At 42.8% G+C, this 24,336-nt stretch overlaps 1 protein-coding gene across 1 annotated transcript in view; it reads right to left on the reverse strand.

The window, feature by feature from the left end:
* LOC141141334 (alpha-1,4-N-acetylglucosaminyltransferase-like) overlaps window positions 1-14,705 on the reverse strand; it is a 184,203-nt gene extending 169,498 nt beyond the window's left edge. The window contains exon 1 of the mRNA XM_073629006.1: window positions 14,377-14,705. The gene's annotated coding sequence lies outside the window, so the exon portion shown is untranslated. The remainder of the gene's footprint in view (window positions 1-14,376) is intronic.
* Between the last annotated feature and the right edge of the window lie 9,631 nt (window positions 14,706-24,336).

Here is a 24,336-nt window from a genome sequence, read left to right on the forward strand (position 1 = left end):
CCGGCGCCTACTCTGTCCTCCTCCACCGCTGTATTCTGTGAGACACAGAACACAGCAGGGACCAGAGAGGACACGCAGCGCGACTCGCGCATGCACAGTAGGGAACCAGGAAGTGAAGCCGCACGGCTTCACTTCCTTAGTCCCTTACCGAGGATGGCAGCGGCAGCAGCCGAGAGATGAAGGACAGATCGGCTTCAGCTGCCGACATCGCGGGCTCCCTGGACAGGTAAGTGTCCATATATTAAAAGTCAGCAGCTGCAGTATTTGTAGCTGCTGGCGTTTAATATTTCTTTTTCAGCGAACTTCTGCTTTAAGCAAGAGGCTATCTCCGGTGCCTGTCTGCCCGATTACCTGTATTAAGCCTTATCTCTTGATTTACAACAGTCAGCCCTCTTTGATATACCATAAATTAGCATTTTAAGGACTTGTGATCAGGTAGAGCCACTATGTCTGAAATGGCCGTCTCTATGAACAATAGGGTAACTTAGTTACTATGCAGACAGCAGACCAACACGGTGTGTTTGAGATACCAAAAACAGTAAATAGGCCCACCTTCTAGTACACACGTTCCTATAAAACATACACATATATATATATATATATATATATATATATATATATATATATATATATACCGATATACTTTCATAAATATATATATATATATATATATATATATATATATATATATATATATATATATATATATATATATATATATATACACATACATACATACACATACATATGTATACATACACATTATATATATATATATATACATATACATATATATATATATACATATACATATATATATATATATATATATATATATATATATATATATATATATATATATATATATATATATACATACATATATATACATATATATATATATATATATCTATATATAGATATATATATATCTATATATATATATATATATATATAGATATATATATATATATATATATATATATATATATATATATATATACACATACATACACACACACACAAAATGGGGCATGGTAATCTAATTAGAAAATCCTCACAATGGTTCCCTTGAAGCTCCTTGATATAAATATGAATATTCAAAATCTCCACCACAGTCCCCCCTGAAGTTCATTCTTGAACTTTTACCCACAACAGTCCAGAATCCCCGACCCTTCACCACCACCACTGAGGCCTCCTCTTCCTTTCTTGAACACGCCGGAACCCATCAAGGTAGACTTGAGACAGCAAATCAGCCCTGGTGCCTTTGAGACTTCACATCGGAACCATGAGTGTCTGTACTGCAATGTTTCCTCACCCCTCTGCCTTGGAAGAGCGGAACTCCAACATTGATGGCAGGATCCTGGCATATCTAGTCCTGTAACTTGGGAATACGGTGTAATGGTTGCACCGATTGGATCAGACCCGAGACAGCACTTTTCAGCATGGTGAAGGAAAGTTCAGGAGAGTCTTATTTGTTGCACATTTGTCTCAAGAGATGACTTGGTTGTCGTTGCTTCTTCAGGTGGTGGTCGAGCGGGCCTCTGGGCAGTCATGCATAAATACAAAAAAAGAAGGAGAATGTCAGTGTACAGATATTGGAGGAATGCCGGACAGGAGCAGAGGATTGGCCAATAAGACTAAATGCTTATAAGGGGTGTAATGTGGACGAGTAAAGTGGGATCCCCACAGGGTACAGAGTCTGAGCAACAGCCAGTATCATACATGGCCCTTGATGATAGGGATAGTCAACACTGCCTGCTATTGTCAGGTCCCTGGGTTCACCACACCTGCTCACGGGGCTCAGGTTAAAACAGTAGGCAGACTAGGGGAGGTAGAATTACATTAAGACATAAGACCTGGATGTCCAGGGATAATTTGTGACTTGTATGTTTCAGGAAACCATTCTATAGGACCCACTGGACTCTAAAAACTGGACTCAGGCAGAAACGGTAAAGCCTTACAATTCACAGCTCATCTCTGATATTCAAACAAAAGTTCCAGAAAATTAATACATTTAATGTTAAAGATATGAAGAAGAAGAACATTATCAGCTAATGGACTGGTACCATCACTAAAAATAATTAAAGATAAGAATATGAAACAAAAAAGGTAGGAAAGAGAAAGAAGAGAAAAAAATAAAATAAGCAAAAATTACAAAAACATATAGGTTTAATGCTCCTTCAACCCAGACCGTTTAGCACACACATTTCACTTTATGTCAAAGAGCATTGAATCTGCATTCATAAAAACAAACGAACAATATATAACTGTCCTGAAAAATTATTATAAAATACCTTGAAAAATAATATATTGCCGCTGTTGCAGCAGCAACTTAGCAAAAAATAAATAAAGAGGAACAAAAAATAAAAATAGGTAACTCCTTTCTCATATTAGTGATCAACAGGTGAACAGGATCACTGTCACTAAAAATTTACAAGTCGGGTACAAAAAAATATTTAAAAAAAGGAGAGAATAAAACAATGGTTGCCAAAAACTTTCAGAATTTAGTCAAACCCTACTGCACTTTAGTGCTCAAAATTTTTTTAGAGGCTTTTTGACAAAACAACAAAAAGAAAAATATAGTTCTAGGGTCCTCTTTTTAAATGCGCACAATACTCTACATTGGTTTCTTAATAGCTACCCACATCAAGACAGCAACAGGGTGAAGTTTACTAAAGCTGTGGCCCTAAGACGGTACCTGAATAAACTTTTCCCATCAAGAAACCTTAGTTTGAGATATTTGTATTTACCTCTTTCGATCTTTAGATATCACCCAAATCGTCCACTCCACTCCTCCTAAGACATCTTGATTTCCAGATCCCTTGTTACCTCCTCCCATGCTCAACAACAGGACCGCTCCAGAATCTCTGGACCCCCCCCCCAATATGTCCAGCCAGCTCCTACCCTGACCACCACTAGGTGATCCCTAAAAACTCTTTTATTCCGGGAAGCCTACCCCGCCTCCACCTAAAATGTTCCCTCAGCCAGCTCCATATTCCCAGTCGCTATTACTTTTGACGATCCTGGAGTCATCCACCAATCTATTACGACTTATAGGAAACCTGGATACTACCCTCACCTGCTTGTCCTTGCAAAGTGATGCTGGATTGAGCAAGTTGGCTTTCCTAACCGCTTCCCTGATATATAGCACAAGACCTCCCACTGTGGTCTTGAGTATTTCCAGTTCCATAATGTTTTAAGGTACCCAATGCCCCACCTCCAGCTCCAACGGCAGTCTCCATTAAGCCTCTCTTTAGCCTAAGTATGGGTAATCAGACAATGTTATCCTTCACACATACAAAATAAACTGCCTACACTCTTCAGACAGTACTCACGTGAATGACAGGGGCATAGTGTAGCACTGGGGCGCTGGTCTTTCTGGCATGCAGGACACAGACAACTAGTTAAGGTACACAAGGAGTCTAGGACAGAAAGGACACCTATGGGTATTAACTGAGGAGAATACAGCATGTCCTCACATATAACCAAAGTGAGGGCCCTTGGAACAGCCAAAAGCTGGTAACACCCCACAAAATCTTCCTGCACAACTCTTCTGCAGACTCACCCAAAACTATACTATACGAGGCCAGACCTATACACTCTCAACTTGTATGCCATCAAGCAGGCCCTCGTACTACACATCTGAAGGTAAATATAAAGGAAACCGAAGAACAAAAAATTGCATAATATGTATCCAGCTCGAGGAACTGCTGCTACCAGACATAACTGGCCAACAGGCAAAGAAAAATCCCTTGCAGCACTGAGGCGCCAGGATCACTGAACATTAGCGGGTACACGTGCCGACCGGTGTGCCTTGAAACACACAGATATTCATTAGGTAATTGGCAACAAATAGCCACATAAAAAACAAACAGGAAACTTTAGGAGAAAATAGGATTGCATGGCAACACGGAAGGAAACAGTGTGAACTACACTTGGGGACACACAGATAGCTAGGAACATTAACATACCTTAGCCTAAGGCAAAGAGTCACGCTTGAAAAGAAAGTGCGACCCGGAGAAGAAGAAATAGACGCAGGGTCATCATGACTAAGGGAGGAACAGGTCTGGGAAGGGGTAAATAATTAAGTAAGTTAGTGAGGTAGGGGCGTAGCTTACCTTATTGGAGCATCAAGGGTCAGGTAATCAGGGCGGAGCCGCAGGGGGGTTTTTTGGTACGTGCAAAGACTGATGGGTAATCACTCCGGAAAGTTCCTTGATTGAAGAGTTCTGCTGTTCCCCTGCAGAAAAGAATACAGGATAGAATTAGCGACTTGGAGGCCTTATGGGACCAGGTCAGGGCCACAGCTGCTGCACGGGGTCTGCAGTGGCTCCAACAGCATTTGATGGGCATGCTAGGGGGGTCAGGGGTTGATCCGTCTCCTCCTGGGTCCCCCCCTTCCTCTAAACATGCTAGGAAGGAGGAGGGGACACCACGCTCTCCTCCCCCCTCCTCCCCCTCTCCTCTGTCTCAGGACATGGCGGCCGGCTCTCCTGCTGATGTGCCTAGCAGGAGGCCGGCTCAGCGCGGGACCCGTTCAGCTGCGGGGAGGGGAGGGAGCCCTGTCCCTTCTGGTGCTGGGATGTCAGCTGGTGGATCCGGAGCCTACCGTGAACTCCGGTCACATCGTTCCTCTGCTGTGCCCTTGGAACGAACGGCCCCCTCCCCTGTGGCTGGGAGTGAGGCTCTGCGTAGGAAGACTTCAGCGGCATTTGGCACCCTCTGCTGCTTCTCCTATGGCGGTGCAGCCTGAAAACACTGAAGAAAGAGTGACAGCTACACGGGGGAGTGGCTATGCCCAATTAAAGGGTCGGCGACCCCCTTCCACAGTTGGGGGTGCACGGGGACCCCGCAGCTTTCCGATTGTGCTTGAGGTGGACAAAAATATGCCGGGGCACGCTGAGCCTGAGTCTTCAGCGGGAAGGACACCTGCGGCAACTTCTTTCCGTCAGTCTTCCGACGAATCCGGTGAGGTATCCAGTGATGACGGCGATGAGCAGTCAACGGCCGTGCGCCCTGCTCTTCGGAGCCAGCTGGGATCCGGAAGTGCAGCTGCTCGAGATTCGGCACGCAGGCAGCCTGGTAAGTCACATTCTGTATCTGCCTCTTTAGCTCAGGGTGTTGGGATTGGTGCTGGTGAGCAGGGTGGGTCCCAGGGCGGGGTTACGGTAGGTCTGCCGGTAAGGGACTCTGGGGGTGTGCTGGGCTTGGCTGAATTTTTTGCGGGCTTTCGTGATTTATTGGATCGCTGTGCTCCGCCTGGGCCTACTGGGCCTGTTTTGGGGCCAACGGGGCGTGGGTCCCTGCCGTGGCCACATCTGATGGCTTAGGCCGTGATGTCTCCATCATACCTCGTTCTGCGCTGCCGACGGCGGCGGGCACAGCATCACAGCGTGAAGGGCTGGGGCAGAAGGATGCAGCAGTGGGTACTGAGATTGCGTTATCCCCAGCAGTAGTCGAGTCTGCTTCCCAGATGGTGAAGGCCAGCGGCTCGGAGTCGCGTAAGGCTAAGGAGTCTGGAGATGATGGGGTTCGTTTGGCGGATAAGGCGCAAGGGGAGGTCTATGTATGCTTCGAAGGTCCATTGGGGGTGCATCTTAAGCCCGAAATCAGGGAAAAGATTTGGCGTGGAGAATGCGTGGAGATATTCTCCCTCTTGCCTTTAGAGAAGTTTAACATAGACAAAGGGAAGGCGGACGAGAGTAAGAAGGAGGAGGAGGAGAGGCGTCGCTGGCGGCTTATCCCTAGGACTTTTTCCAATTGGCTGCAGGCCTTTGCGATATTGGCAAGCGTCATCAGTGAAAAGGAACCGGAGAATTGTTCTCCGCTTTTTTGCTACTTAGACGCTATTGGGGAAGCCTATAGGGTATATGGGGGATTGGCGTGGCTTCGCTATGACAAACAGTTTCGTCAGCGGAAAGCCGTTAGGCCTCAGCTACGCTGGGACCATAAGGATATTGGGCTTTGGATGAAGCTCATGGTGCAGGCACGGGCTTCGGGGCAGCCCTTTCAAGGGGGGGCCAGCGGTTCAGGTGTCGCTGGACAGTCGGCCACACACCGAAAAAACTACTGTTGGCATTTCAACGAAGGAATGTGCCATTTTGGTGCGGCCTGTCGTTTCCGCCATGAGTGCTCCGGATGCAGGGGCTCCCACAGTTATGGCAAGTGTTTTAAAAAGGGGAAGCACCAATCAGGTGATTCCGCTTCAAAAAGGGAGGACTCCGGTAAACCTGTCCGAGATGCTACCGTACCTCAATAGGTATCCCAGGAGAGCAGCGGCGGTTTTCCTTGCCGATGGCTTTGCGAATGGCTTTCGAATTCCCTGTTCGTTACCTTTGACTGGGCCATCTGTGCCCAAGAATTTAAAATCTACATTTCAGTTTCCTCAGGTTGTGACAGAGAAATTGGCTAAAGAGGTTGACATGGGCAGGATGGCCAGCCCCTTCGATCAACCACCCATACCTTTGTTGCATGTGTCACCTTTGGGGGTGGTTTCTAAAAAAGAACCCCACAAATTCCGGCTTATACATCATTTGTCGTATCCAAAAGGAGCTTCGGTGAATGATGCAATTGAGCCTGATTTAACTTCTGTGTCATATACGTCTTTTCGATGCGGCCGTCAGTTGGGTTCAGCGGTATAGACAGGGGGCATTGTTGGCGAAGACGGATATTGAATCCGCTTTTCGTCTGTTGCCGGTTCATCCAGGAAGCCAACCGTTGCTGGGTTGTTTTTGGGGTGGGCAGTTTTTTGTTGACCATTGTCTTCCTATGGGTTGCTCTATTTCCTGTTCCTATTTTGAGTACTTTTGTTGAATGGGTGGTACGGGAGGAATCGCAAGTGTGCTCGGTTCTGCATTACCTTGATGATTTTCTTTGTATCGGCCCCCCGAAGTCCCCGGTTTGTTCGGTCTTGTTACGGACGCTGGAAGGCATCGCTCGGAGTTTTGGGATTCCTCTTGCGCCGGAAAAAACGGAAGGTCCTTCCACTGAGATTCAATTCCTGGGCATCATCATTGACACGCAGGCGATGGAGTGCCGCTTGCCGATTGCAAAATTGGAGGACCTGCGATTGATGGTTGGTGCGGCCCTGCAGGCAAAGAAAATTAGGCTGAAACAGTTGCAATCTTTGTTGGGGAAATGTAATTTCGCCTGCTGCATCATGCCTATGGGGCGCAATTTTTGCCGTCGCCTTAGTGCCATTATTCTGGGGTGCGATTGCTGCATCATTACATTCGGCGTTCGGGCGAACACAAGGCTGATCTGTGGGTGTGGGATGAGTTTCTGGCCTCTTATAATGGGAGGTCCTTGTGGATGGCACCGGTGGTGTCGGCCTTTGACTTTGACCTGTATACCGATGCTGCTGGCAGCTTGGGTTTCGGGGCTTATTGTCAAGGGGCATGGTGCGCGGAGGCATGGCCAGAGGAATGGCATTCCGCGGGATTCTTGAGCAATTTGGTGTTATTGGAGCTTTTCCCGATCCTGGTGGCTGTAGATATTTGGGGGGCTCGATTTCAAAATCGTCGGGTTTGCTTTCATTGCGATAACATGGGGGTGGTTGCGGTTGTGTCTAGTCTGTCCGCTTCATCTCCGCCGGTAGTACGCTTATTGCGTTTTCTTGTTCTTCGTTGTTTAAGTTTGAACTGTTTTGTGAAAGCTGTACATGTACCGGAAGTAGAGAATTCCATTGCTGATGCCTTGTCTCGTTTTCAGTGGGACAGGTTCCGGAAGCTGGTGCCGGCGGCGGAGCAGAGGTCAGTCCCTTGTCCTGAGCATCTGTGGAGACTGGCATTGGAATAGCTGGTGCCCTAATGCAGCGCTCAGTGAGTGAGGGTACATGGGCGGCCTACTCGTCTGTTTGGCGGGACTGGTACGGATTGGTAAGTTCCATTGGGGGTTGTTCTTCGGATCGGGACAGACTTTCCCTGCTGTTGTATATGATTGGGACCCAGTTTTCCGTGGGCGAGTCCGTATCCAAAATGAACCGGAGGTTGGCTGCTCTAGCTTTCCTTTTCAAGCTAGAAGGCCTGCGTGACGTTAAGAAAGATTTCATGGTGCGACAGGCCATGAAAGGATTTTGGCGCGGACGTGTGGTACAAGATACCAGGCGCCCGGTGTCCTTTGGGCTGCTTCAGGACCTAGTAGGAATCTTGCCCAGGGTTTGTTCCTCACTTTATGAGGTACAACTGTTTACGGCGGCTTTTTCTTTGGCCTTTTTTGGGGCCCTGCGGATTGGGGAGTTAGTGAGTAAAAACAAACGTGGTACGGGTGGGTTGATGTTTTCAGATGTACAGATCGCTGCAGACAGTGTCCAGCTTCATATCAGCAGATTGAAAACTGATCAGCTGGGCAAGGGTGTTGAGGTGACGTTGTTCAAGGTGCTTCCAGAGACGGTGTGTCCGGTGCTCACTATACAGCGTTTCGCGCAGATTCGGAATGGTGTGCAAGGGACGTTTTTGCGGAATGTGGATGGTTCATCCCTGTCGCGTTTTCAGTTTGTGGCGATTTTTAAACGCTGTTTGGTTGCGGTTGGCAGGACAGCTTCTCAATTTAATACTCATTCCTTCAGAGTGGGGGCAACTACTGAGGCGGCTCGCTGGGGATTGAGTCAAAAGTAAGTGAAACGTATAGGAAGGTGGGAGTCTGACTGTTTTAAAATTTATGTCCGCCCGCACATGCAATAATGTTGTTCATTGATATTTCATTGTTTTTCTGGTGTTTTGTTTGTTTGGCTCTATGTTTTTCCTTTGGTTTGTCTTATTGCACGTTTTCCTCAGGGCCTGGTGTGGATTTTGGGAGACTCTTACGTCTTTTGGGGGGTGATCAGAGCGGATGCACGGCCCGAAGGGAGACAACTCGGCGTTCCCCGGAGTGAAGCGGTCTGCAAATGGCTGGGAATTAGAGGCATGATGTGGTTCTTCCTGACTTTCATTATTATTCCAGAGTTGATAGGCCTCCTGATGTTCTGGTGCTCTCCGTGGGAGGGAATGACATGGGGGTTCGGGCTGCTAGGGACATTGTCCGGGATGTTAAATTTGACATTTTGCGCTTGATGCTTGATTTCCCTGGTATTGTCATAGTGTGGTCGGACATAGTGGCACGACACAATTGGCATCATGCTCGCTCTGTTGAGTTCTTGAATAAGGCCAGGATCAAAGCCAACAGGGAGATAGGATGCTTTTTGTCTCGTCTAGGGGGCTTGGTGGTTCGCCATCGGGACCGGGAGGACCTGTCTATTTGATATTGGAGGGATGATGGAGTGCATTTGAATGCCGTGGGAACAGATTTCTGTTTTTTGGGATTACAAGAAGGGGTTCAGAGGGCTCTTCAGGTGTGGAGGGACTCGCTTGAGTAAGGTGTCACTCAGGCTCGTGTGGTGGGTCAGGGGGTCTTTGGGGGGGCAAGGATTAAACGGATTGTAGAAGTATTGGGGCCCATCCAGGGTATGGCGCTCCCACCTGGTTGGGGGAAATGTGGGGGGGGGGGGGAGTAAAATGTGGAAGTCGCAACGTTTTCGAGCCGGATGGGGCACAGCTGAGGACATAGTTGGTAATAATCAAAATGTGATTTAAGGACACCCAAAGAACCCCCTCCTGGTGTTAAATTGTTCTGTTTGTTGTTATTAGTTTGTTTAATAAAAGGGCTGTTGTGGCCATTTAAACCCATGTCACACAGCGTTGTGTTGTTATTATAAGTTAAAGACCGTAAGTTGACGAATCCTATAGTCAAGCACTGGCTGGGCGTGTAACTAATTACAAAAACCGCAGGGGGGAATTAAGCAGTCTTAAACACAAGTCTACCCAAAGTAACATCAGACCTTTACCCTTTAAACTCAATCATCGAATCTGGGGAATAAAACATCAATAAAATTTAGTAATAAACATTCCATTTTTCACCTAGAAACAAAAAACCAATGGTTATATACCTGTAACAAGACATCAGCATATGAACAAATATACATTACATTACATTACATAAACAGTGCACCTTTTTTTTTCAAAATACCAAAAATTGTTGAGCACAACTTATTATTAATATGTATTACTTAATACGTAATAATACCACATGGATTTTTGTTTTATGGTATACCAATAATTTCCCCCCAAAAAATGTATTCATGTATAAACCTTTTAGCGCTACCATTTATCAACAAATCATAATACCTCACCACAAAACCTCTTGCAGAACTGTCTCTCTGGAAAACAAATACATTTTAGTAAATACACATTTCAACTCACTATTACAGTTAATTATCTTGGCTCAGGTAATTTGCATGTCAATACAGTTCGCTCTACACTCTCACAGATCTGGTGAGAAAGAAGGGGGGGTCATTTGGGTGGGCTGTCAGCAGCTGAGACAAACGTCACACGACATATATTGCATATTCCACACACACGTTCACACAATTAGCTAGGTCAAAGATGACCTCTAGACATCACACATATCAGCATGTTTTCTATACTAACCTGTACTTCTTCTTAAAACCATAACATCTGTTTGGTAAGGTTGAAATTCTTTCAGAAATCTATCCCCTTTCATTAGCACCTTCTCCGCCTGTATGGGGGCAATTTAAAAAAAAAAACTCTTACCTTCCAGGGATTTATTTTTGCAGAAACACCAGGGAGGGAACATTGTTGGTACATACCTTAGGTGTTGAGGATGTCCCCCTGAATTCAGACATACCCAAATCCATTGCACTGCCTCTATCTGACTGGGCAACTGAAGTCATATGGCCATGTCATCTTTGTGTGGTGAGCACGGTACAGGTCTTCCCATACTTTAAGATTAACCTTTCTTAGAAAACCTCTTTCTCGTCCAACAATCCCAATCACGAATATCCTAGGGCCCATATTTAACCCATCCTTACGGACACTTAGACCCTGCCCTGATTTCTCAACCTTTTATAGCTTGATCCTCCAGAGGTAGCGACCGTGATTGGGTTGACAGGTACCGCCCCGTCACCGTTGCTGCTTTTCACTACTTGTCAGAACAATATTTTCTCTGTTCGTGACGATAGTCCTTCAAGTCAGCCTGGAGATTTTCCAAACTATAATAGTTCAATCTCCCCTGTGGACTTTTCAGAAGTATTCTAAAAAAAATGGCTTAAAGTTTTGTCATCTGTTGATAGTTGACAATTCCTATCAGCTTCTGAGTATCTTACCAATAAAGACTGGACGATTGTATAAGGCCCCAATCCTGAAAATTCCTCATCGTCCCCCTGATCATCACTTTCACTACTCTGGGGATGTTGGTCTAGTGGCTGTCCCTGCTTGTCCCTACACCTCAGCATCATTTGGTGTGTTTTTTATTCTACCATCTATGCACTCTAAGTATTTCTTTCCCAAGCTTTTGGCTTGAAAATACCTCTCTTAGAATACCTCTTTCCAGTCCAGCAATCACAATCTTGAAGATACCACCCAAGGCCCATATTTACAATAGACCTTAAACTGATTCCCCAACCTTTTTACAGGTTGCCTTTACTCCAGAGGTAGCTACTCTCTGTCCAAGAATTGGGTTTACAGGTACCGCCCCTGTCATCATTGCTGCTTTTTTTCACTACTTGTCAGAACAATTCCCTGTCCTGACTATAGTCCTTCAAAAAATTAGCCTGGAGATTTTCCCAACTATAATAGTTCAAGCCCCCCCCGTGGACATTTCTGAAGTATTTTAAAAGAAATGCTTAAAGAAGGGCTATTACTTCTGTAATCTCAAGAATGATTAGCACAAACTTGAATAAGCAGAACCCTATGAGTGCTTAAAGTACAGGAGGCAGTCAACTGAGGCACACTTAATTTCAATATGATTTGTAGCAGTTACAATATAACCAGTGTTTACAGGTCTAATTACGAAGCTCACAATCCCTAGTTAGTAGTTTACAAAGAGACAGATTCATACTAGGGCTGAAACCACTAATCGACTAATCGACAACTAATCGATTATGAAACTAATCAATTACTATTTTCACAATCGATCAATCGGCCAGTAACACAATGGGGTTAAAAAAACAAAATTAGCCCTCTATAGTACAAAAAGAGCAAACAATCGCCACTGCAAATATTACCTTCACCGTTCTACAGTAAAAATGAACCCCTTACAGTAGGGACTATCCGCTCCTCCCCGTACCACAAAGGGCCAACCCCAACCTTCTCAACCCCACTATGTTAATAAACGTCTTAGACCTGGTCCACATCTATGTGCCCTCTGGTGCCTCTGGCAGAGACGCACCAGAGTTCACCTACATGGCTTCCCATGAGACACGTTCACATCTAGGCTTTTTTCAGCCGCAGCATATTTGGAAAAGGTCAGGGATTTTTTTTAACGCAAAACAGTGCTTCTTTGGTTCAATATACTTCAATGGAGAAGCTGCAGAAAAGCATGTAATGCATTTTTGCAGCAATTCCTGTTTTGTTTTTTTTTAATCTGCCCAACACCAAATTGGCCAGAAAAAATGCAAAAACGCAAATCGCAGCAAAATCACGTGCGCAAAAATCACTGCAGAAACAGATCAAAAGCAAACTGCATAGGTGTGTACTGAGCCTTATGCTGGCCACACTGATCAATTTTCAGACGAGAATATTCAGGCGAAAAATCTTTGTACATTCGCTGAATGAAAGAATGTTTGAAATTGTAACTTGTTTTTTACATTCTGTTTTTAAAATCAATGTCATTTCCGAATGAGAACCACATACACTGTCTGAAAATTTCTTTGACCAAGAAGTTTGCTATTATTTCAAAATTTTCCTGTCACTGTGGCCTAAAATGAACGTCAACTTGACCCCACCAACGGTTAGAAAATCGAACAAACGTTTTTGAAGGAGCACATTGTTTTTTAAATAAAAACATTTGATCTCTGAGTTTGATGATATCCACCAGACTCACCCCCCCCCCAACAGTACACACAGCATACATCCTCCAACAGCATAAACAGCATATCTCTCCTCTAATAGTCCACACAGTACATCTCCTCCAACAGTACACACAGTATATCTCTTCTGTCTGCCACTCCCAGAGTGGACCAAACACCCTGCTCCCTAACCATATAGTTGGTTATTTACACTCACCCCTGACTAGAGACACTCAGGAATAAATTGCCCCGTCCTAAACTTTACATATCAACCAAATCATACACCACACTTTCTTCCAAGGCCATTAACCGATTTACTGATCAATCGAAACAACAATCGGCCAACCAATCGACTATGAAAACAATCGTCAGTTGCAGCCCTAATTCATATACATCAAGATTAGGGATGAGCCGAACACCCCCCCGGTTCGGTTCGCACCAGAACCAGCGAACGGACCGAAAGTTTGCGCAAACTTTAGAACCCCATTGACATCTATGGGACTCGAACGTTCAAAATCAAAAGTGCTAATTTTAAAGGCTAATATGCAAGTTATTGTCCTAAAAAGGGTTTGGGGGCCCGGGTCCTGCCCCAGGGGACATGTATCAATGCAAAAAAAAGTTTTAAAAATGGCAGTTTTTTCGGGAGCAGTGATTTTAATGATGCTTAAAGTGAAAAAAAAAGTGAAAAATTCCTTTAAATATCAAATAATAACGAGTACTAATGCGCAAACCACAAACCTCAGACCAATATTCAGAGCAAAAAAAGGGGGGTAAACTGATAAAGCTGCCACCATAAGGGTGTTCCCACACCAGTAAAGGAGATCTGACAAAGAAATAAATAAAGTGGCGCTCAATCAAATCAATTAAAGCTGTAAAACAACTAGGTATAACTGAAAATTCAAAACCGGACAATCCAATAAATACTTATGTCTAAAAATCATCACTATTACATCACATTGGGTAACTATGGATAAAAGCAAATCAAAGTTACTTCAATAAATGGGTCCAAAATAACCTACTCCCAGAAACGATCATTAATGGAGCCTCACAGAGGGAGAGTAGCCTTTATCCGGGAGAAAAACTTCAGATATAAAAATATTTCTAAAACCCCATCAAATTAATAAAGTGCCTACCCATAATTCATGACACAATTGTGTAAATAAATTAATAAATAACATAAATCGATCTAATATATAAACCCAAAAATAGGTAAATAAATAATAAATGGTAAAGTGCAGAAAGTGCAAACTGTGCAACATAAATATCCAGGAAAAAATTATTCAAATAAATAAATATCATGCAGCACTTCACAAATGTGCAAATAGATGAATTAAATTAAAAATTAAAAACCAATGTATGTGCTTCAAATAGTGAAACTAAATAGTCATAAAAAAGAGGTCCCATAGACAATGCAATCCAGATTGTGACAACTAAAACGAGTGAAAAATGAGTTTATCAAAGCCTCCCAGTGCCAGTAATCAATCATATGTGTAGATAAGGTAGATACAGATGTAGTTCCCCCAGCCTCTCACCTCAGGGCTGAGCGATAACAGCCTTAAAAATAAGTAATAGCAATCCCATCTGCTCCACGATCTCCTTAACGGTAGTTCCCTTAGGGGTTTCCTGTCTAAATCCTCCGCTCTCAGGATGCCCCAATTAAACAATGTAGATCATGTAAGAAAGGGGAGGGCGCACTCCATAGTGAAGTAGTTTAAGACCAACATATTTATTAAAAATATGGACTTCCATTGGAGTAGTAAAAGCAAGCATGTCATCTGCTAGTGACATAGCTGCTTCCCGAACCGGGCCGTGATCGGGAAGCTACCACGTGACCCGCCTCTCTTCCCTGACGCGTTGCGTGACTGTCACGTCACTTTTTCAAAGGGTATAGAGATGGGTATGGCGGGGATGACTAATATAGCAGGAAGGTTACCATGGTAACCCCTGCTCAGCATATACTCAGCATAATAGTAAACGATGCTCAGCATAAAGCAGCATAAAGATATCAGATAATGACTTTACATTGAAAAACAGTAATGGCTATTTCATTTAATAAGAACAATTGCTAAATAAAAATTAAAATAAAAAACGAAAAGAATACATATATGATTAAATAGACACACACCCTCTAGTGGGCAGCTAAATATTGCAGACAACCACATAAATACATTTCTTACTCTTGGCATTAAAACTGCCATCTAGTGGACAAAATAAATATTCCTGAAACATGGCAAAATAAAAAATAATAAATAATAAAAACTGATAGCAAGTTTACAATGATTGACTAAATATGCCACAATAAAAGATCAAATAGAATATTATTGAAAATAATTCAGCGAGATTCTGACTGATTAAGTTTTATTACTTTGTTATCACCCCTCCAATGGGATTTATATCTATCAATTCCCCATACTTTCAGAGAAGAGGGGTCTCTATTATGGAACTGGTCGTAATGTCTAGACAGGCTATGTTTTGGGTAGCCATTCTTTATGTTTTGGGTATGTTCCCTAAGTCTCTTCCAGAGTTCGCTTTTGGTTTGTCCAACATATTGGATCTGGCATGGACATTCCAGAAGGTACACCACCCCTTCTGTCCGGCAAGATATAAATTATTTTATTTCATACTCCCTATCAGTGACGGTGTATTTAAAACTAGATTTTTTTCTTCTTTATTTCATCTGTATGTCTACATGTGTAACATGTCTTGCAGGGATAGAACCCTTTACCATCAAAGAAGGAAAACTTTTTTTGGGGAAGGGGATCTAGTACATTCTTTGTAATAAGATCCCTTAAAGTTGGCGCTCTTCGATACGTGAATTTAGGCTTTTCTGGTAGTATTGTTCCTGGATGCCGATCAGCTTTTACAATGTTCCAGTATTTCTTGAATATTTTTTCTATTTGTTTATGCTGCATACTATAATCCATCACTAGTGGTACAGTATTTAGGGATTCATTATTTCTAGTTGAATCTTCGTTCAGTTTGCTTCTATCCAAGGACCCTACATCTTTAATCTCTTCCTTAATAAAGCTAGATCGATATCCCTTTTGAATGAATCTTTCTCCAATAAATTCTGCTTGTTTTATAAACACTTCCTGCTTTGTACAGTTCCTTTTCAACCTGATAAATTGGCCTTTAGGTATATTATTTAGCCAGGGGGCACGATGGCAGCTGTCCAATGGGAGATAACTGTTCCTATCAACCTGTTTAAGAAATGTTTGTGTAACCAATTTTCCATCTTCTTTTAAAATTTCCAGAACCAGAAACTGTATCTTCTCATTATTAATCTCCCATGTAAGGCTGATGTTCTTATTGTTTACATTCAAATTGAAGCAAAAATCCATCAAGCTTTCTCTGTCTCCAGCCCAGATAACGACAATGTCATCAATAAATCTTTTAAAAAGGAGGAGTTGCTGTGACTTATTTTTATATAGAACTTCCTCTTCCCACTCAGCCATGTAAAAATTAGCTACACTAGGTGCGTATTTCGCGCCCATTGCTATTCCACAGATCTGTTTGTAAAAATCACTCTCATACCAGAAATAGTTGTGATCCAGACTATATCTTAAACAATCACACAGGAACTTCCTCTGCACAGCCTTCAGATCACTAAATTCCTTCAGGGCCCATTTGGTTGCTTGCATTGCCTCTTCATGATTTATTATGGTATAGAGCGATGCCACATTGGCCGTTGCAAGATTTACTGGTCTATCACCAAATGTGATAGTATCAAGTAACTGTATCAGATGTTTTGTGTCTCTTAAATAAGACTTTGTTTTCCTTACTAGTGGCTGTAGGAACCAATCAATATATTCCCCTATTCTTGCTCCAACCGAGTTAATCCCATTTACTATCAGTCTTCCTGGTGGTTTCTCTTTATTTTTATGGATATTAGGGAGAGTATATATTACTGGAATACAGCATCCACGTGGCTGAAGGTATTTCGCTTCTTTTTTGTTTAATAACCCTTTTTCATTTCCCTCTTTCCACTAGATAGGCCAAATCAGCTTTATATCTTACTATTGGGTTACCAGGCAGGTTCCGATAAGTACTAACATCACTCAATTGTCTGTTTAATTCTTCCTGATAGTCCTTCTTTGATTGGATCACTATTGCTCCACCTTTATCAGCCTGTCTTACCACAATATCTTTCCTCTCTTCAAGTTTCTTAATGCCATTGTTGATATCCCCAGCGTCATTGATTTTTTTAATCTTGAGATCCTGTAAATCTTTTAAAACCATTCTTCGAAAACACCTCAATATGTCCCTCTGTCCCCAATGGGGGATTAAATAATGATTTGTTCTTCAAATCACTGAACTTGATCTCGCTTTCCACAGTATTGTTCCTTAACTCATGGTGGGATATAGTCACACATGAAAAGTACATAAAAGATAGATTATTACCAAGAAGATTGAGATGGGATGTTCCCATCAATGATGGATTACTGGATAAGGAATCCACTGATGAGTGGTTCCAGTTCTTTAATGATAAAGGTCTGAAATTACTTGATTTGCTAATTAAAGGGAAACAATGGAAAAATTAGACTATTAGACAAAACTATTGCAGAATTAAAAGCAATTGTAGAAATCTCAAAAGAACTCCCTGAATTTGATGCAAAACAGCTACAGAGAGATATGGAACAAAAAGATAATGAGACTGCAGCAAGGAAAAGGAGGAAATACTAAAGAGATTTGAAAGATTATGAGGATGATTTAGTATTTAAATGGCAGAACAAATTACAGGAATCTGTAATAAACTCCACCAATACAACCCCCGGAAAAAGATGAAAAAATCATGGCAACCACAGATAAAGTGAAAAACCCACCTACCAGAGGCCCAGGAGAAAATCGTAACAACTATAATACCCCAAACCAGAGACAAGGATGGAATGGAAACAACAATTGGAAAAAGCCCTTTTGGAAAAATAGTTGGCATAACAATAACAAATTCTACAATTCTCCGAGATCCTTCCAACACGTACCTGATAGGAGAGAGCCACTAACACCACCTAGGAAAAACTATGAGAGCAATAGATATGAGAATAAGAATAGAGACACCAGACCATATTATTATGATGGAAGACGAGAACAAACGCCATATGAAAACCAGTATAATATTCCAATACATAATCGATATGAATATCTGAGAAGGCTTGATGAAGGAGGATGGACCCCTGGAGACTACTATGAAAGGGGAAGAACACCGAATTATCAATATGGGGGACGTGATAGAACTCAGAGACGTTTTTTAGAGATGAGACGACGGGGGTCCCTCAGGTGTCACCAGATGGAGAATGGATCACGAAGATCTGTCAAGAGGAGCCCATTGAGGAAAGAAATAAGAAGGGAAGAAAGACATTGGGATCAACAGAGAGATCGGGAGGAGAGATCAAGCAGATCTCTGAGAAGAGGTTCAGAAAAAACATCTGGAAGAAACGTAAAACAAGGCGTGGATGCAGAGCAGGAACAAAAAAAATGAAGAAAAAGAGATTAATAAGAGAAGGGATAGTAAATATTAGTGGAGTGGATATCAAGAATGGCATTAAGAAACTTGAAGAGTGGAAAGATATTGTGGTAAGACAGGCTTATAAAGGTGGAGCAATAGTGATCCAATCAAAGAAGGACTATCAGGAAGAATTAAACAGACAATTGAGTGATGTTAGTACTTATCAGAGATTGCCTGGTAACTCAATAGTAAGATATAAAGATGATTTGGCCTTTCTAGTGGAAAGAGGCAAATGAAAGGGCTTATTCAACAAAAAAGAAGCAAAATACCTTCAGCCGCGTAGATGCCGTATTCCAGTAATATATACTCTCCCTAAGATCCATAAAAATAAAGAGAAACCACCAGGAAAACCGATAGTTAATTTTGTTTCAATAGTTTTTATTGGAATTTATACAAAGTTGTCGTGTTTACAAAGTAGATCAATAACATTAAGCAAGTACATAAGTGTATGCGTTAATAACTCAATGGTTGATCGTCGATAGCACAAAATATAACACAAAATATAACAGAATTTTGGACCTGTCTGGTACGTGTTGGGGAATATTTGAGGTTGAATAGTTGCATATAGCTCCGCCCTCGGGGGCCCCATTGGGAGCTATTTGCCTCCCGAGGGGGTCTATTCCTATGTACAGAGTCCAACGAATACACATTAAATAGCACGAACCAACAGTAGGAGTGGATGGTAACAACTAACATAACTCTAGATGATTGTTGTATGTCAAGATAAAATATCAGGTTACCGTTACTTTATAGGAATTTCTCGGCCCCAGCCCATGACTCCCACGGTCTCCATTTTGTCCCTTCTTTATTCAAGCGGCCTGCACTGGAGGCCATAATCATTTCAAAATTATAATGAAGGTTCACTGTGTCAAGAGTTTGTTCTACTGTTGGGGGTTTGTCAGAGTTCCACGATCTTGCTATGGATAGTCTCGCTGCGAGCAGGACGTGGGTCAGGACATGCCGATATTGTGGTAGGACAGAATCTATATTGAGGTTTAGTAATGCCAGGTCGGGGGAAGGGAGTATGGTTTGATTTGCAATGTCTGTCAGTATGAGAAATATTTTTTGCCAATATTTCTGGAGCCGAGAGCAGGACCAAAAAATGTGGAGCATGTCTCCCTTGGCTGATTTGCATCTCCAACATTGGTCGGTTGTGGAAGAGCTGGACTTAGCTAGTTTCGAGGGGGTTAGATACCACCTAAGGGACAGTTTTTGAGTTATCTCCCAAAGTGCGGAGCATTTTGTGGCCGTGTATGTAGACCTAAGCGCTCTTTGCCATTGGTGTACCGTGTATGATTGCCCTAGGTCGCTCTCCCAGTGTGCATGGGGGGGGTTTTTAGTGAATTGTAGTTTGTGGTTTAGGATATTGTAGAATAGGGATATGCCTTTCAGTTTGGGGGAGGAGGTCGTGAAGTACTCCCATGCATTGGAGTGTAGTGTGTATAGAGGAAATTGGATGACTTTGAGGCAGTGGGTAACGCGTACGTAAGTGAAGAGGTCTGATGGGGGCAAGTTGAATTCGCGTTGAAGTCGGGAGAAGGGTTTCGGACTGTCTTTTTGGAGGATATCTTGTATGTTTTTGATTCCTTTTTGGACCACTGGCCTAGGTGTAAATCGGGTGATAAATGTTGGAGAGATTCTATCGGGATAGGTATGGAGGGGGTGTCAGGGATATCGCGACCATTGTGTAATAATTTTTTCCATGCCGTGATTGTCGCTAGCATTGTAGGGGGTAAAGCCGACGATATTTTTGGACCCCAGGGTGTGCTCATCGCCCAAAATTTTAAATTTGGACGGAGCAAGGTAGAGTTCTCGATGGAGCTCCAGAGCTTGTTAGGACTGGACTGGAACCATTCGTCCATTTGAGCTAGGATTGCCGCTGTGTGATAATCTTCAAACTCGATAGTGCCCGAGCCTCCCGCCGTTCTATGGTGTCTTAGTATAGCGTGTGCGCATCTGGGTTTAGATCCGTTCCAAATAGCTTTGTTGAACATAGTTTGTAGGGATTTGAAATAGTGTTTAGGAATGGGGATGGGGAGAGTTCTGAACATATATAGGATCTGTGGTAAATGGATCATTTTGAACGCTGCGAGTCTCCCGGACCAGGAGAGGTTGTGTTTGGTTAGGTTTAGTGTTTCATTTTTTAATTTGGCTAGGAGAGGTTTGAAATTGGCTGTGAAGAGTTGCTTGGTTGATTTAGTTAGATGTATTCCCAAGTAGGATATACTGTTGTCTGCCCATGCAAAGGGTAATTGTGCCTGTAAAAGATGTCTGGTGGTGGCGTCTATTTTAATGTCCATAATGTGAGATTTAGTTACATTTAGTTTGTAGTATGAGACTCGCCCAAACCACTCTAGCAGTTTTTGGGCTGCAGGAAGGGAGGAGTTAGGGTTGGTGATTATTAGTATGACGTCGTCCGCGAACAGACTAATCTTGTGTTGGGTTTTGCCTATCTTTAGACCAGTAATGAGGGGGTTTGAGCGAACGTGTTCTGCCAAAGGTTCTATTAGCATATTAAAAATTAGTGGAGATAGTGGGCATCCCTGGCGAGTTCCATTCGTTATGTGAAAAGGCCGTGATAACATATCTGCAGAGTAGACCTGTGCTGATGGGCTAGTATATAATGCCATTATGGCGTCATATATAAAATTCCTGAACCCGAACTTGGTCAGCACCTCTCGTAGGTAGGACCAGTGGACTCTATCGAACGCCTTCTCTGCGTCCAAGGAAAGGAGCAGAGAAGGCGTTCCACTAGACTCAATGTGATGTATCAGATTTATCATCCGTCTTGTGGCGTCGGGAGCCTGTCTATCTTTAATGAACCCGGATTGATCTTTGTGTATGAGATCCGGCATTACCGTCATCAGGCGTCTGGCTATTGTTTTGGCATATATTTTAACGTCTAGATTTAACAGAGATATCGGACGAAAGTTTGGGGGAGAGGTTGGATCTTTTCCCGGCTTCGGGATGGTAATAATGATAGCATTGAGGGATTCGTTTGCGAGTGTGGAAGAGGAGGCAGCAATATTGAAGTCAGATGGGGAATTAGGTGGCTGGAAAATTGTTTGTAATATTCTCCCGTGAACCCATCAGGTCCGGGAGCTTTGTTCAAAGGCAGAGATGAAATTGTGTTTAGGATTTCCTGGTCTGCGAACGGTTTGTTTAGAGAGGCTATTTGGGAGTTTGTCAGGGTCGGCAGTTTAATTTGGTGGAGAAAGTCAGTAATGTCAGCAGAGGATGGTTGGTAAGTATCGGGGTCCTGTTTGATGTTGTACAAGTTGCTATAATATTCGCTAAATGCGTTTGCTATGTCTTGGGGGTTGGTTAGTTTAGCGTTAGAGCGGGGGTGGAATAGGTGGGTTATTCTGGACTTGGTTTTGAGTCCCTTGAGGCGTTGGGCCAGTCTCTTACCCGCTTTGTTGGATGTGGAGTACATATTGGCTTTGATTTTGCGTTGGAGTTGTTCATATGAATACAGAAGTAGGGAGCGTAGGTCGCGTCTGAGGGTCAGTAGTTGGGCTAGAAGTGTCGGGTTTGGGTTGGTCTTGTGTTGGGATTCAAGAGCTGCAATTTGGGATGTAAGGGTGTCTATTTGCTGCGTCCTCTTTCTCTTGCATATTGCACTTAATTTCATAATCGTACCCCTGAGTACTGCTTTGTGTGCGTTCCACACCGTGACGGGGTCCCCCACCGAACCTTTGTTTAGATCAAAATATTCCTGCAATTGTTGTTTGATATCTTGGGAGTAGGTTGGGTGTTGCAGAATGTAATTGTTCGCACGCCATAGGAATGTATTCCGCTGGGGTGCAGTGTCATTTATAGATATAGTGATAGGAGCATGGTCCGACCACGTCACGGTGTGGATTACAGATGCACCAATGTTTTGTAGTAACCACTTGTCTGTGAGGAACATATCAATCCTGGAATACGATTTGTGGTGTGGAGAAAAGTAGGTGTAATCTTTTTCAGACCCGTGGTGGCATCTCCACACGTCAAAGACCTGCTGTGACGTGAGGAACTGCCCCAGGGGTGACTCCCTTCTTTTTGCAGCTGAAGTAGAGTCCATGTGGATGTCTGCGACCATATTGAAGTCTCCACAGATGATCAAGTGGCCTTGCCGTGCCTCTTGTGCTTTGAGGAAAACTCTTCGAAGGACGATAGTTAATTTTGATTAACTCGGTTGGAGTAAGAATAGGGGAATATATTGATTGGTTCCTACAGCCACTAGTAAGGAAGACAAAGTCTTATTTAAGAGACACCAAACATCTGATACAGTTACTTGATACTATCACATTTGGTGATAGACCAGTATATCTTGCAACGGCTGATGTGGCATCGCTCTATACCATAATAAATCATGAAAAGGCAATACAAGCAACCAAATGGGCCCTGAAGGACTTTAGTGATCTGAAGGCGGTGCAGCGGAAGTTCCTGCGTGATTGTTTGAGGTATAGTCTGGATCACAACTATTTCTGGTATGAGAGTGATTTTTACAAACAGATCTGTGCAATAGCAATGGGCGCGAAATACGCACCTAGTGTAGCTAATCTTTACATGGCTGAGTGGGAAGAGGAAGCTCTATATAAAAATAAGCCACAGCAACTCCTCCTTTTTAAAAGATTTATTGATGACATTATTGTTATATGGCTGGGGACAGAGAAAGCTTGATGGATTTTTGCTTCAATTTGAATGTAAACAATAAGAACATCAGTCTTACATGGGAGATTAATAATGAGAAGATATAGTTTCTGGTTCTGGAAATTTTAAAAGAAGATGGAAAATTGGTTACACAAACATTTTTTAAACAGGTTGATAGGAACAGTTATCTCTCATTGGACAGCTGCCATCATGCCCCCTGGCTAAACAATATACCTAAAGGCCAATTTATCAGGTTGAAAAGGAACTGTACAAAGCAGGAAGTGTTTATAAAACAAGCAGAATTTATTGGAGAAAGATTCATTCAAAAGAGATATCGATCTAGCTTTATTAAGGAAAGGATTAAAGATGTAGGGTCCTTGGATAGAAGCAAACTGATCGAAGATTTAACTAGAAATAATGAATCCCTAAATACTGTACCACTAGTGATGCATTATAGTATGCAGCATAAACAAATAGAGAAAATAATCAGGAAATACTGGAACATTGTGAAAGCTGATCGGCATCTAGGAACGATATTACAAGAAAAGCCTAAATTCACGTATCGAAGAGCGCCGATTTTAAGGGATCTTATTGCAAAGAATGTACTAGATCCCCTTCCCCACAAAAAGTTTTCCTTCTTTGATGGTAAAGGGTTCTATCCTTGCAAGACATGTGACATACAGATGAAATAAAGAAGAAAAAATCTAGTTTTAAATCCACCGTTACTGATAGGGAGTAGGGATGAGCCGAACACCCCCCGGTTCGGTTCGCACCAGAACCTGCGAACGGACCGAAAGTTCGCACGAACGTTAGAACCCCATTGACGTCTATGGGACTCGAACGTTCGAAATCAAAAGTGCTCATTTTAAAGGCTAATTTGCATGGTATTGTCCTAAAAAGGTTTTGGGGACCCGGGTCCTACCCCAGGGGACATGTATCAATGCAAAAAAAACTTTTAAAAACGGCCGTTTTTTCGGGAGCAGTGATTTTAATGATGCTTAAAGTAAAAAAAAAAAAAAGTGAAATATTCCTTTAAATATCGTACCTGGGGTGTGTCTATAGTAGGCCTGTAAAGTGGCTCGTGTTTCCCGTGTTTAGAACAGTCCCTGCACCAAATGTCATTTTTAAAGGAAAAAATCTCATTTAAAACTGCTTGCGGGTTTAATGTCATGTCGGGTCATGGCAATATGGATGAAAATCAGTGAGACAAACGGCATGGGTACCCCCCAGTCCATTACCAGGCCCTTTGGGTCTTGTATGGATATTAAGGGGAACCCCGCACCCAAATTAAAATAAGGAAAGGCCCTATATACTCTGAACAGCAGTATACAGGCGGTGCAAACAAGACAGG

The sequence above is a fragment of the Aquarana catesbeiana genome, linkage group LG04 (assembly GCF_042186555.1).
Source record: "Aquarana catesbeiana isolate 2022-GZ linkage group LG04, ASM4218655v1, whole genome shotgun sequence".
In the NCBI taxonomy this organism is placed as follows: domain Eukaryota; kingdom Metazoa; phylum Chordata; class Amphibia; order Anura; family Ranidae; genus Aquarana; species Aquarana catesbeiana.